The sequence below is a fragment of the Amblyomma americanum genome, chromosome 6 (assembly GCF_052857255.1).
Source record: "Amblyomma americanum isolate KBUSLIRL-KWMA chromosome 6, ASM5285725v1, whole genome shotgun sequence".
NCBI classification, from domain to species: domain Eukaryota; kingdom Metazoa; phylum Arthropoda; class Arachnida; order Ixodida; family Ixodidae; genus Amblyomma; species Amblyomma americanum.
In genome coordinates this window covers 117,411,129-117,426,071 of record NC_135502.1, presented here as the reverse complement: position 1 = coordinate 117,426,071, position 14,943 = coordinate 117,411,129, and the positions used below count along the sequence as shown (strand labels likewise).

Below are 14,943 nucleotides of genomic sequence, written 5' to 3'. Positions count from 1 at the left end.
TGGATTATTATGCGGTTAATTATTTATTTTCGAATGCTCGCCGTATGCAACGCGCTTTATGTCTTACTGTCTTCGTTAGTTCAGTTTCGCAAATGTCAGCTCTATAACAGTCGTCCTGTTGTTTCACAATGGCGCTTTTTCCAAAGCCGAAGCAAGCAGTGGTGACCTTGCGAGGCGGCAACTCTCGCGTACAAATGAGTGCAAATGTTTAGCTTTCTGTAATATCCCAGCAAAGAAAAGCTCACGATCATCGATCGAATGTACTCACAATTAACGATCTGCGCCTATGTGCTCCTCCTAGTGAAAGAACTGCGAAAAGGCAGTGTTTTTCTCGAGCGTCACAGAGAGAGAGAGAGACAAAGAGAGAAATTGATCCGAACAAGGAACCACCGGCAAGGGAATGTGCGGAAAACAACAAGAAGCGCCGACATCCAAAATGCCATCTGGCGTCCGAAGTCATCTCCCGTCCTCGATTCCTCAAAATGGTGGCAGCGAGAAACAAGCGCTTCACGAACGACGCTAACCTTCGTCTCGCTTACTTTATCCTTTTTCTACTTTTGTCTGCCTTTCTCGCTGTCTCGTTCTCACCGGCGTTCTTGTCGCTTTGAAGCCTCCGAGTCGTGCGAGGAACGATGGCAGAAAGGAGAAAGAAGGACGGCTGTCGGGGCGCAACACTGGGCTCAGTTTCGAGACGGAAAAGTAAAAGGAAGAAAGCGTCCAGCTGCCAGACGAATGACGGAGTGAGCGAAAGCGGCAAAAGAAATTGGCAGCCGCCGAGAGTGCGGGCCGGTGCGTGCCGGGGGGGGGGGGGGGGGGGGGGGCGGATGGTCGACGGTTGCAGGCTGGGGCGGGCAGTGCACTTATCCCGATACCTCACCGACGGCGCGCGCACATCCCGACAGAAACCGGAGCGACCCGTTTGAAATGACAGCCGGCGCACCCCACCTCCACACCGACACTGGAAGACCCCTTCCCTACCTTCCCTACCTACCCTCCCCCTCCCTTCGAACCCACGTTCGTGTGTGCGTGTGGTCCGCCGTGAAGACGAGCTCCTTCTTCGTGGACATCGCGCGGCGAGGACAACCAGGTTGTAGGACGGGAAAGATGAGCAGGCTGACGCATGCCCTCCCTTCCTTTTTCCCTCCTTCCATTCGATCCTTTTTTTATTGTTGTTCCCTTTATTCCCCTTTACTGCGCCTGCGTCATTCTTCCACTTGTGACGGCCGGTTGTTGCTCGTGCGCTGCCTCCTGTTCCTTGCCTTTATTTCCTTTTTTTCTTCTGCCCTTCTTCTCCGCGAATGCCTTGTATCCCTTCGTTCCTCTTTTATCTTATTTTCCTCCACCCACCCTTGTCTTCTTCTCCGACTCTCTTGTGTCGTGACGCCAGGGTCATTTCCTCTTACATGGTGCCTCCCTCTTTTTTATTCGTCCTCTTTTTGTCCCTTCACCGGATGGCTCCATCATTCGGCCAGGAAAGCAACACCGAGAATTGAAAGGGCGCGCTGCTGTCCTTTATTTTATCTCTTACCTTATAACGCAGTGTATGATTTCAGACTTTGCCCTTCTCTTTCTGCCAAGTGCCTCTAAAGCTTGGTGCAATCGCTCCTTTGCCTTCCACGCGAGCGTCTGTATGTCCCTCTCCTTTCTTCCGCACTTGGAGGAAGGGAAGAGAAAGGGAAGAGGGAACGAGAGAGGGAAGGGGCGGTTTAGCGCGTCGAAAAAAGACGCTTGCTCGGGATGACTTTAGAGATGAGAGCGAAGCCACCGAAGGAGAGTGAGACGTCAATTCAGTTTTGTTTCAAGACAAATCTCGGTTGTCTTCTCTTCGGCCTTGTAACAGAACGAGAAGACGGACCGCTTCTTTTATTGTTCACTACGTGCGGTGTAGTGGGCGCTTCTATTAGTTAAGCTGCTATATGTCGTCGTCATACGAGTGTGAAGTTAATGAAGTAGAAATTTTAATAGGTCTTTCAGCGCCCTCATTATTTTTCGCTGAACGAGCAAGACCGCAAATTACTGTACGCGACACTAATGACCACATTCTAAAGTCTGGTCCCTGCTGGAGAGAACAAGGCATGATAAATTGTAACAAACAAAAAGGAAAATGAGCTCACTGTAAAAATTCATATTTCTTCTGAGAAATCCTACATGTGTACTATACTGACGCAAGTGTGCGTCTCCAAGAGCTTAAAAATAAGCAAGCTTGTTGAAATCTTTCACCGAATGCATAAAGTACCGACGCGCGTTTCGCTTTGTGGAACTTCACATTAGCACTGCAGTGCCCGGTAAACCGTAACATAAGCTCTTAAAAATGCCTTTTTACAGCCCCCCGTTCAACATTTGCTGCCTTCATACATCCTTCTGGAATGTATGCTGATGGCTTAGAACAAAGTTATCACCCATCTATTCCTCATCGCGATCTAGGCACAAATTTTAACGAAGGTTTCGCCTAGCGCAAATCGGAGGGATCGAAATATTAGGGACTCCTTTGTATAAGGATGCAAAAAGATTACGAGCCGTGATAAAAGAACAATAAGCCGCCTATTTTCCTCAGAAGTCTAGTTGAGAAAAAGGGGTTTGTAAAAAATCCGGAACGATAATTTTATTTGATTTTATTTTCTACATTAGCGACCCAAAATTATGCATAAGACTTCATTTTAGCCAGCCAGCATTCTGTCTAAGCTTCAACCACAAAACCGCGACTGGAGATGGAGGGACTAGTCGCATGACGTTGCAAATGACTATCAGCTGCAGAGCAGACGCAACAAGAACGCTTGTGGCGTCATCATTGTCGGTTGTCAGGAGCAGAAGTATTTGCATTTTTAATTCTGACGATGCGCACTTTGTAGTATTGAGCAGTGCACGGAAGCAACAAGACGGGCTGAAATAACGCGTGAAATAATTTTTACGCTAACAAAAGTATTACAAAATTTGGTACGATGCTTCTATTGGATATAAGTGCTGACCTATGAATAATAATTAACATAATAAAGATAGAAGGCATAGTGCAATATATGACCGCCAGCTGATTTTAGTTGGCACAGAGCAACTGCAGAGTACCTATATTCTTGACCCCAGTGCACACATGCATATTTCCTCCCAAAGAACTGCACTCATTCAAGTTTAAGCAGAGAGGTTTGAGCCGATAGGAAGACGCGATAGCGTTAATGAATTCATATCTGAGGAATTGTACGTTCTTTACGTTCAAAAATCCCTGAAAGTCCTCATGCCCCCTCTGGCGGAGAGCATCCACTGTCCTTCCAGGTGGCTGTTTCAAACAAAGCTACTAGTGGGGCTTGTGAGAGCCACATTGCACTTGCCGAGCAACCTCTTGCGAACGGTGAATAGTTTAAGTGTCGCCTGCCAGGGAGGGCAGTAAAGTCACAATCTGGTGGACAGGTCGGAATGACGTCACAAGGTCACGTGGCCTACGGCATCCACCTAGGTTGCTTCTCTGGAAATTTTCAACTGCCGCCGATGGCAACGAAGACAGCGTTTTCCTCCAAACGGGGCCTTCAATGCTGTCGCGTTAAAACCCCTGTTCAAAACCCGCACAGAGGTCTAGGTACAATGACGAGGTCGCGATCGCTTTGCAGTCTTTTAATGTACCACTGGTGCCACAAATCCGAGCAGAAGGAGCCTCAGTTTTGTTTATTTATTTTGTAAAAGAAATTTTGTTCAATAGAATAAGTGCAATGGTATTGGACCAGTGGCTATAGTTCACGGCCCATCACAATAAAATACAACATAATTGCAGCAAGGGGAGACGAACACTTCTATCCACAAAATGAAAAATAACAAGTTTACAACTTTTTCGGGGAAATTACAAGAATGAAAACAAAACACAATAACAAAACACAAAACGTTTATTCATGCTGTCGGATCACCCTGCTTGCTTTCAAGCCCCATTTCATCTTATTAGTCAATATTTGTTGGAATCTTCAGCGGGAATGGACTACACCATCGACAAAAGGCATTTTAGAAAAAATAACGAAATCGTCCGCTCACCTGCGCTGGAATCGCAATTTGACGAAAGTGAAAAAGAAACGCCTTCACGCTGCAAAATATGGATGAAACCGAGGCACAGTGGCTGGAACTGCAACCGAGGGCTGCGCTAGAGCCACTGTAGCTGCGCGTGGCGGAATCAGAAAATTGAGAATTATATAGCGACGGCGGTAAACGAACGTCCACCTGCAGGCCCGCGATGATTACTAGTATGCCGCAATAAATACAATGTTCTCGTTTTGCCTGGTGCCTCCTTCTGTCGGTTTGCATTCCAAGACATCCGTTTGTTTTCTTTGTTCGCAGCACGATTCTCCCCGTGGCATGTCCAACATTTTTGGACAAAAATGTTGAATTTTGAAAAACTGTAAGGTATGTAAATATTGAAGGGAATGGTCCATTCTGCTGTCTAAAAAATGTTTTCTTTGACAGTGTTTGCATCACTCACATCGAGCAGTTAAGGCTGCCATAGAAAAGCAAAGGGAAATGATTTTGACGATAGTAAAAACGTTAATAGCGAGAAAATGAAAGCCTGTCGACGAGAGTTCTGCGGATATATTGATTATTATAGTGAAGTTTTACAATAAAAATGCGTTCATAAACTAGTTCCTGTTCAAAAATGATTTTGTCGAGAATTCTTCAGTATATACCTACAAGGCTGCCTTAGATTCAAGAAAATACGGTACCTGTAGCCGGTGCAAGAAAATACGGGCTGTTCCTTAAACCTATCTAATGTATTCGCGTGCAAAAGCTCCCCCGCTTTATGCTCGTCTATTTACGTAATTAAGGGAGCATATACATGCGCGAAATGATCGAAAGGACGAGTATGTTTACCTTCGCGTCGTCATAACGACGTTATAAAAACCAAGTGGTGAAGTATATCCTGAAACACGGCTGCCGACACAAATATAGAAGGACAAAAAATGTGTTTTTTTTCGCCTTGTTACAGTGTGTTGTTTCGTGCTTCCCATGAAAAGTGCTACCCGAGAAGACATTCTCGTCTTCCTCAAGTGAGTCAACAAAGCTCCCCTGGTCTAAAAAGTATGAAAGACGACAACAATCGAAAGAGGAAAGAAAAAAACTACAAAGTAGACCCTAGATTGTCGTGCGACCAAAACTCTTTCGCTGGTAGTTCCAAACAGGGTTTTGATAGCACCGCCCAAAGAAAAAGCTTATAGCACAACCTGGACATAAAAAGAAAACGAAACGAAAATTGAAGCAGCACTGGGAATACGCTGGTATCTACGTGAAGGAGAGCTTTATTTCGCCAAAACAGAGTCGTCGATCTAACCGCAATTTTTTTTTTGTCCCTTTTTGTTTTTTCTTGCACTCATGTTCACCGAAGGAGTGAAAAACATGGCCAGGAACGACGCTAACAGTCGCATATGGTCAAGGCAAACGCTTGAATCGTCCGACCAGTAACTACAACTTTTTCAAGCGAGCATTTAAAGTAAGCGCTCAACTGTGCGATGTGCAAGCGACGACTAGCAACGACAACACAACACACACAGAAGCAGCAACGACTCAAGAGCGAACTACTGCAGCACCCCCCCCCCCCCCCCCCCCCCCGCCAGTTTACAACCAGCGCACGCACGAATGGCGCGGTAATGAAGAGAGAGATGCGACTCGTAAAAACGACGCGGCCCTGCGAAATTACGCGGCCAGCACAAGAAGTCAAGACCGGCCAAGTCGCTCACGACAGAACGATCGGTCGGCGCGGTAACGACTCCCTTCAAAATCACAGCGGCATCTCGCGCAATCTCACTTTCCTTTTCATTTATTGTCTTCTTTCTTGCGTAGTACTTTATTTTTCTCTCGTATTTGACGCTTCCTTTTCTCACCCTCTGAACTTCTCCCACGAAAGCTGGTGATGGCCTCCAGCCTGCAAAAATAAGACTGCTGCATCGCACTAGCCCAGCGATCAACACGCCAAAACAGCGCAGCTAAAATAACAGCGAAAAAAGCACGGAATAGGGTAAGTGTATGGAGCAAAACGTATGTGCGTGGACAACAAGCGCCGACTTCAAATCATACACCGCATGCTGTAGATGGCCTTCTCTTTTCTTTTTCTTCCTTTGTTTCCTGGCCGGCGTATTTTCGTGCCGTTGCTGGCTTCCCCTAAAAACTGTCCGGCAGTGCTGCCCCCTTTTTATGAACTCCTCCATCGATTTCGACTCTCCGCCACCTCGCTTTCTGCGCCCGCCTCTGAGGCAGCGCAATAATAGTAGCACGGCTAGAAAACAGGCCCAATAAAAATCACGCCACACGCGCACACACAAAAAGAACACAAAAGAAGAAGATCGGGGAAAGCACACTCAAGGCTACCGTTGAGCAAAAAAAAAAATTACCTACAAGAATAAGAGGAAAGTTTCGCTTCTGTTCTCGTCTTCATAGTTTTCTCTCTTTCTTTTTTCCTCTATCTTTCTCTCTCCGCAGCACGGGTCGGCGTCGTCGTCACCAAACGCGCATCAGGCACGAAAGCAGGCCGTGCAAGCGGGTCGTCGGTGCTCAGCGCCGTACCGGTGTATCTTTGCGATTACTTTTTTCTTTTGTCTTCCTGTGTGGAGGGGCGAAATTTGTCTTCGTTTTAGCGGGTCTGCTTCGCCTTAAGAGCAGCGGGGGGGGGGGGGGGGGGGGGGCTTTTTTTTCTTCTCAGTGCGGACGTTTTAAGGGTGCTCCGGCCTCCGGTCTTGCTCTTGGCTCCAAGGCGCGGAGGAGGCGTGTGACTTTTGTTTCTGGTGGACGGAAAGCCCCAGCCATCGACGGGAAAAGGTCGGCGCAAAAGCGCGCCGATAAAAGCGCCCTCCTGCGGAGGGAAGGGACGCGGGGCCAGGTGAGGCGACGCGTACTCTCTCTCTCTCCCTCGTCACAGCTCGGCCTGGCTTGCTTTGGGACAAGGTCACCATGGGGTGCTTTAACGTGTGAATGCATGAGCATGGTGAAATTTGTGAGCGCGCGCTGATGTGTGTGTTTCGCGCTACACATATATGGACATTTTTATTCATGCACATTTTTTTTTCCCTGAGCCCCAACACACACGCGTACTTTTTACCTTAATTCCCAGTGGTCTACTTCAAAAAGCTTTTTCTTTCTTAAAATGATGAGTAGCGTGTCGATGATTTTTGGCGCAGAAAACACCTCTGCACTTAATATAAGAGCCCGTGTGTGTGTCGTAGCCTACCGCATCCTGTACATGCGCATGCCATTCCGCACAAACGTGTGCCACTAGGCACGGACGTATGTCACTGCGTGGAGCGTCCTGCACAATGATCTGGCAATCCTCTTGCCCATCTGCACGGACTGGTGCCATTGCGGGTGTCATTACTTAGGCTGCTCTAGCCGTACTTGTGGCATCCTACTGCTTGCTGCGTGTGCCTTAGATCAGACCGTCTGCACCAGCGTGGACCGTTGCATGGGCCCTTCTGCACTAGTGTGTGCCACCGCGTGACTCACAAGGTGACGCCACAAACGCCCGCAATTACAACCTCATATCATTGACATCAGTCCCATGCAAGATCCTCGGGCTCATCATCGTATCAGGCGTTGCGCAGCATCTCGACACCAACAACTTTTTTTTTTTTTTACTAATCAGCATGGGTTCAGGAAATGATTCTCATGTGAGAATAAACTATTGGAATTTACAAACGAACTGCTACATAATATGGACGACAGCTTTCAAACAGCGTGCATATTCTTAGAGTCCTCTAAAGCATTCGAGCGCGACACGCATTCGCGTTTAAGAGCTAAAGTCACCTGCCTTAAGCTAGACTCACTAACGACATCATGGAAAAGAAATTCCTTGTCATCTCGCAAGCATTTTAGAGTTGTTAGCAGTCACCACCCTCCATTTAGCGACGTCCTTTCTGGCGTACCTCAAGTAGCGTTTTGGGCCCATTGCTCCTCCTCATTTACATAAACGACCTGCCATCAAACATTAGTTCAACTGTTCGCATGTTCGCAGATGACTGCATCATTTACCGCAAAATACGCTCATCTTCCGATCACATGGAAGTTCAAAGAGACCTCAATCGCATAACCGCTTGGTGCACATCGTGGCAAATGTCACTTAACGCCGAAAAATGCAGGATAAAAAAAAATTCAGCCGAAGAACAAACAAACTTTTCTTTCAGTTACTTATTGAATAATACTTCAGTGTCCTTCGCGTGTTCATACAAATACCTCGGCGTACATTTCTCGAGTAACCTCTGTTGGTCCACTCACGCACAGAAAGTAACAGCTAAAGCATCACGCACATTGGGGTATCTAAAACGTAATCTTCATGAAACTCCTGCCATTCCCCGTAAGCGCGCCTATCAAACGGTTCTTCGTCCACAATTCGAATACGCATCTCCCATCTGTCCATCCCGTCAGGCTTATTTAATTAAATTTCTGGAATCAGTTCAGAAACGTGCTGAACGTTTAATTTTCAGAAACTACAACCGTCAGTCGAGCAATATCATATCATCGATCTCTCTCCCTCTCCACATTGCAATCACGGAGATTAATAGCCATATTTCTATTTCTCATAGCCTATTTTCAAGAATAGTCTAGAGTACCTACTCTTTAACGCTGCCTCTTGTACAACGAAACTGCACCTCCTGTCGTTTGAACAGCCCTCTAAGTTTCCAACGCATATCTGGTAGAACCGTTGCATTTAATTCATCTGGCTTGCCGTAGACTATCATTCACTGGAATGGTCTTCCGGAGCGCATCGTGAACATTCCTGGTGCAGCTCCTTTTAGCGCGAGAATAACAGCCATTTTTCGAAGTTACTAACGTGTCATTAAATATTTGTATAATAATTTTCATACTTTTCAGTGATCGGTACTAACAGTCGGTAAGTTTTGTATAAACGTGCTACTCGTGCTACTCTCGTTTCCCCTATCTACGCAATACCCCCCTCACACGCAATACTCTGTTCTTGGAGCCTCTGAGGAGATATGAATAAATAAATAAATATATTGTGCGCGAGCCCCTGCCATTGCTTGCGCCATTCAGCACCACTGTGGCCCATGCTGCGCGAGCGTGTGTAATTGTCCTCATGCATGTGTCATTTCATGGGCCATTGTGCACGTAAGCGTGTCATTCTCTGTGCATTTCTTTCACCTGCGTTTTTAGACAGCAGCAGCGTTTGCAGTGCTTCTGGAAACCGTAGCGTGCCGCCGTACACAGGCAAGTGGTACGGTGTATGTTTATCCCTCTTCCGGTTGGCATCCACCAATCGCGTTGTGGTTCTAGATGGTTACGGAAACTCACTCAATTTTCTGTTTTGTTTGTAAACATGTGCTAGTCTACTGGCGCGTAATGCCGGCCGCGAAATTCCTCAGCCGGCAATATACTGATTCCCCAACGAAGTAGCAGTGTGCATAGGCTCGCCAGGGGTTCACAGTCGCGCCATCGGCTTCCAGTAGGCTTGGCGAGAAATAATAAATCACGCCCTGTCCTTCAGCTTCAGGCGTTTTTTTTGCGTTCGGCTTGGCACAGCTGTCAGAGACGTCGACAGTTGTGTGTCATCATAAGGTCGGTACGCGAAGAACATTTGTGAAAAGAAAAATAGGAAGCTCGTGTTTAAATTTGTCGTGTGCATTTTCTGAGCGTTCAATTAGATGTCAGCGATGAGAAAAGAAGACATTAAAGTGCTGCGCTAAAAGGGCAACTGAGAATTTTCTGCGAGAGCGCTTTGTGCAATGACTATGCGCCGCGGTTTGAGGATAAGCTGCCGTGCTTGGTGTGGTTTTAGGTATTGAAAAAAATCTTTAACATATATACACAAACAGCAACTTTGAGAAAGCACCATGCGATTCTGGTAATTGTTCGCTGCTGGAAGATATAAGGCATCAAGAGATGCATTAGAGTGCCTCATAAAAAACTAAGCTACCTTCCTCATTTCATTTTATTCTGTTTTCTTAAACCTCGAAAAAAAATAGAGGACGCTTAAGGTTCGTCTTGAAGAGTAAGGCGCGACAGGGTGTCAAAGCTTTACCGAGGAGTACACGGGACGCCATCGCCCGTTCGCCGCGACGCGTGGCCCGTTGGACAATTTAAGGAAAGGACGCCTGTCACACATATCTCGGCGGACACCCGAACCGGGCCGTAAGGGAAGGAAAGTGAAATGAACAATTGCTTTTAAGGAATGGAAATGACGCCTGTCTCACATTTCTCGCTGGACACACGGATCGCGCCGTAAGAGAAGGAAAAATAGACCAATCAATCAATCAATCAATCAATCAATCAATCAATCAATCAATCAATCAATCAATCAATCAATCAATCAGTGAATCAACCAATAGATCGATCAATCAATCAATCAATGCTTAACGTTGTCGCGTTAAAATCCCTTCTCTTACGGCGTGGTTCAGGTGTCCACCGAGATGCGCCATTTTTCGGTCACGGCCAAAGACGCCGACGACATCGGCTTTTCTGCGACACGAGCTCCTTAACGCTGTCGCGTTAAAAATGTCACTGTACGATGTCAACAATGAGGAAATGGAAGCTGCACAACTCTCCAGTGCTGTTATGTCAGATACCTAATCCGTGCAACAAATATTGCATGCTCAGCACAGTATATGGACCAGTAAAAGCCAGCAGTGTATAAAGGACATGGAAATCTTCAAAGCTGTGTCCCAAACACATATACATCATCATCTTCATCAGCCTGACCATTCCCACTGCAGGGTATAGGCATCTCCCATGTCTCTCCAATTAACCCTGTCCTTTTCCAGCTACGGCCACCGTTTGTCCGCAAACTTCTTAATCTCATTCGCCCCCGGCTACGCTTGCCTTCTCTTGGAATCCACTCCGTTACCACTGAAGACCAGCGGTTATCTTGCCTTCGCATTGCATGCCCAAGCCTACTTCTTCCTCTTGATTTCGACTAGGACTTTTTTAACCCGCGTTTTTTCCCTCACCCACTCTGCCCGCTTCCGGCCTCTTAACGTTACACCTATCATTTTTGTTTCCACGGCTCGCTGCGTTTTCCTCAACTTAGGTTGAACCGTTTTCGTTGTTTGTCTCCATGTTTCTGCCCCATAGGTCAGTGGCGGTAAGATAGAGCTGTTGTAAACTTTTCTCTTGAGGGATGTTGGTAAACTGCCGTTCATGATCAAGGAGAACCTGCCATGTGCGCAAAATCCCATTCTTATCCTTTTATTTATTTTTCTCTGATGATCCGGATTAACAGCGACTACATGCCCTAAGTAGACGTATTTCCTTACAACTTCCAGCGCCTCGATACTAATCGTAAGCTGCTGTTCCCTAGAGAGACTGTTGAACATTACTTTTGTATTCTGCATGTTGTATTTAAGACCTACCACACACATACACAAACATGTAGATAGTAACACCAGCGCGGATACTTTATCGCGCTTCTCTCCACATATTACCATCGATACGCGGAGCCAGCGGAGCCAGAATTCGAAGATTTGACCACGCGTTACAGAACAAGCCAGACAAATAGATGAAATTGAAATTTCTCTGATCCTTCGAGCACTTGCACGAGTCCTTGCATAGTTGCGGACAAGTTCATACTTGCAAAATTGCCGCCACTTAGACGGATTACGGTCTCTGGCGGTCGCAGGACAGGCCACCGAGGGGTACGTACCGAGTCGTAGCGGGCCGGCGCGCAGTGGTGCCAAGCGCGCCACGCCGGAGGCCTTTCAGTCGCGACAACACATCGGGCCAGAGCGCGGAGGTTTGCTCCCGCCTTCGGGAGCTGCCTTCTCAGGGGAGAGCGGGAGAGGGCGTACACTTGTCCTCCTCCTCTGCCACCAGCGACTGCCTACGTCCCGACTGCTCCTGCGGTGAGGGATAAACAGAAGAGGGAGGGAGAGTGCTGTGAACTGTGCTCAATACAAAAGGGCCATTGATTCGACGTAGATTCGCTACGAACCAGTCGAACGGGCAGGACGCTTCCGAACGAACATGAAAGTTCTGGCGCGAGCGCTGTGGTGGATGTTCTCGGTCGTATTTATTCCTGAAAGTTTACTTCCTCGTACGCTCATTGTACAGATACATGCAAGTTTAGCATCCCTAAACCTTCCCAGTAACAAGTACACTCCCTTTCTTTCGCCTGTAAGTGTACACATCGCAAAACTTATTTTCCTACCCACTTGTACAAACAGCGCGCGTTGCAAGAATCTTTTCGGCAGTGAGAACGAACTGCGCAAAAAAGTGTTTTCTTAGACGGATGAATGGTGCCATGCTGAGGAACAAAGTAAGTCCATGTCCCTAATACTGCTTTCAATCAAGACACTTTGTTTTCAGAAAGAGTTTGTTATACCAGACGTTCCAGGAAAGACTAAGGTATTCTAAAGAATAGTTTTTTTGAGGTAAAATTATGGCTTTTTCGGTGTTACCAGTGTTGGCGGACACAGAAAACCAGTGCATCGTTTTAAGTTGCACGGTGGTTAACTAATATTTAATTATTTACTCTTTAACTATTGGAGCTGGGCGCCGAGATGCAATCGAAGATTTGTAGCCGGTCTTTAAAAGTAGCCATATCATGTTTAGAACGCAGAGTCCGCCCTGACCCGTTACTGGCCAGCTCACACCCGTTGACGCAAGTCCGGGTTACTGAGTGGGCTCACCAGGTCGCCGAGAGCCATGGGCTCGAAGCCCTCTAGTGTAGTGCCCACTAGGGCTCAGTGCTGGCAATAATTTTTTTCCAATCCAACAGAAGACGCGAATACCCATTTGCGCTGTGGCTCGACAAAAGTTGGTGTTTTTGAATTGTTACGTGCACTGGAAAGCTTGATTTACCTGCTTGGTTTTCGAAGCACATGTAATTTGTCCCAATGTAGCCTAATTTTCTCGAGCCACACCTCCGAGAATAATCGCGGTTTCGAAATGGTAAAAACTGAGATAGCTCTTACTATCGACCACAAATCTCTAATTGCAACGAGTTGCCTAGCTGTGATTGTAAAAACGGTAATTATCACAAATTAGTTAAGGAGCTTACTACTTAAGACAATTCACTGGCTCTCCGGTGTCCGCCAACACTGGGAATACTACGCCGCAAAAGCCATATTTTTTCATCAAGAATGCCTATTTAACTCCATAAATAACTCCATAACTGCATAAATTAACTCCTACGAATAATTTCAACGACGGCAGTCAGAGGGGGTTCAACGCGCTGTAAGTTTCCCCAGTACGAAATGAAGACACAACACAGAGCGCGAACTTACAACTGGTTTTATTGGAGGATACAGAGGTGCAACGTGGTGCAACCTTGTTGCACGAACAACCACGAAAAAAAAAACACGTCGAATGTGACACAGGTGTTGTTTATTGCATCCCGCTCTCCGGCGGAATGAAAGTAAGCTGGTCAAACGGGTCGTTGCATAAATAAAAGGCTAAGTGTGCATGCTAACAACTATGACTTCGTCACGCATCCAGTAAAGCTGGCGACGCATTGCTATCGCTGCAAAAAATGCAATCCTCTGTTCTAAAGAACCACAATTATTAAGCATTCCAAAAACAAAATAGAAAGAGAGATCGCAGAAGCTTTTCAAACCAAATCCGCCGGCGCCGAAAGGTGTATAAGCAATGTGTCGTTGTCCGAGAAAGAAGTTGACCTGCCTAGGCTATCGCGATGAGTGTATTTTGTAGCGTGGATCTGCTTAAGATTGCTGGTATCAGTATGTTCTCTCGTCTCTTTGTGTGCCACTGATGCCGGTCACGTGTTGTGTGTAAATGAATAACCGTCTCTCCTATTAAAAGCAGTTGTACATTTGCGCTCTGTGTTGTGTCTTCATCTCGTTCCGTGGAAAGCTAAGCGCGCTGTACCACCATGAACACCCTACTAGGCCCAATCCTCGCCTTTTCTTGCAGTTAAAGAACAGAATCGTAAAATGCTTGGTTAAGGTTAATCCTCGGAGGTAGTCATTTGGTGACAGCCTCTTGGTAAAAGCGCGGCTGAGCAGACTCTATTCTGAAAAACAACCAGAGTTTGTGAGGAATTTTTTCATGGTGCAGGAACCGATCTCTCAAATTGAGCCCTCAGAGACCGCTGGATGATCATACGTTTTTCGGAGGGCATTTAATTTTGTTTGACGTAGCTTCTGTACCGTACAGTCCTCTCGCTAACGCCACAACAATGTTGCTGTGAATATTCAAGTGAATATTCAACCTTTGTGGCGAGATAAGAGGCAAGTAAAGGGGCTTTCTGATAACGTAAGATTGTTAAACTTTCCTCGTGAATTGAAACTTTCGGCGAAAGTTGCAGCAAGCGCGTATAATCTCTTTTTCATGCTCAATTCTTCCCAATTTTCCTGAGGTTTCAATGAAGCTTCTGCATTCTTGCGCGCGGCCCGACACGCATCGCTCATTCCGGAAACTCCTGGCGAATGTCAAGCGGGCTAGAACGCTTCCTCGTGCAACATGTGCAATGTAAAACGGACTTTGCGCATCCAGCTCAAGGCTATCGTAGGCACCGTGCCCGGAAATTGCACTCCCTACTGCAGTAAAAAAAATAACAAAACAGCAGCGTTCTTTACTAACCGGCGTCAATTTTTTTTTTTCACTGCAGATCCGGTTTTCCGGTTTTTAACATCACGAATTTTAGTGAATAACTTTGCTAGGTTTCCGTTTCATGGAAGAGGAGTAAGCGGTGGTATTGAGGTGTCGAACTGAACTGTAATCTCCAGCGTGATTATCTTCTGAACGGATACAGCCAAGACCGTTTAACATAGGACCGAGATGAGGAGAGTGGAAGTTAAATGCGTTAACAAAAAGTAATTGTTCGAGACAACGTCTTCATTCGTGAACAAGCAATAAAAGATAAAAGGAAAGCGATTAATATCGTTGTCTTTCCTCCTACACGATCGTTATGACGCTTTTTACACAGTACTTCAGTCCATGTTTCACGTGAGAATACGCGTGGCAATTAATGCTTATCATAATTACGCCTGTGTTGCGTTTAAAGTAGGCACACGTTAAATCGCT

General features: G+C 46.4%; 1 protein-coding gene across 3 annotated transcripts in view; it reads right to left on the bottom strand.

Annotated features, from left to right (window-relative positions):
* GluClalpha (glycine receptor alpha 1) overlaps positions 1-14,943 on the bottom strand; it is a 403,918-nt gene that overhangs the window by 331,900 nt on the left and 57,075 nt on the right. For all 3 annotated transcript variants that reach the window (XM_077627890.1, XM_077627892.1, XM_077627894.1), the window contains exon 2: positions 11,603-11,796. The gene's annotated coding sequence lies outside the window, so the exon portion shown is untranslated. The remainder of the gene's footprint in view (positions 1-11,602; positions 11,797-14,943) is intronic.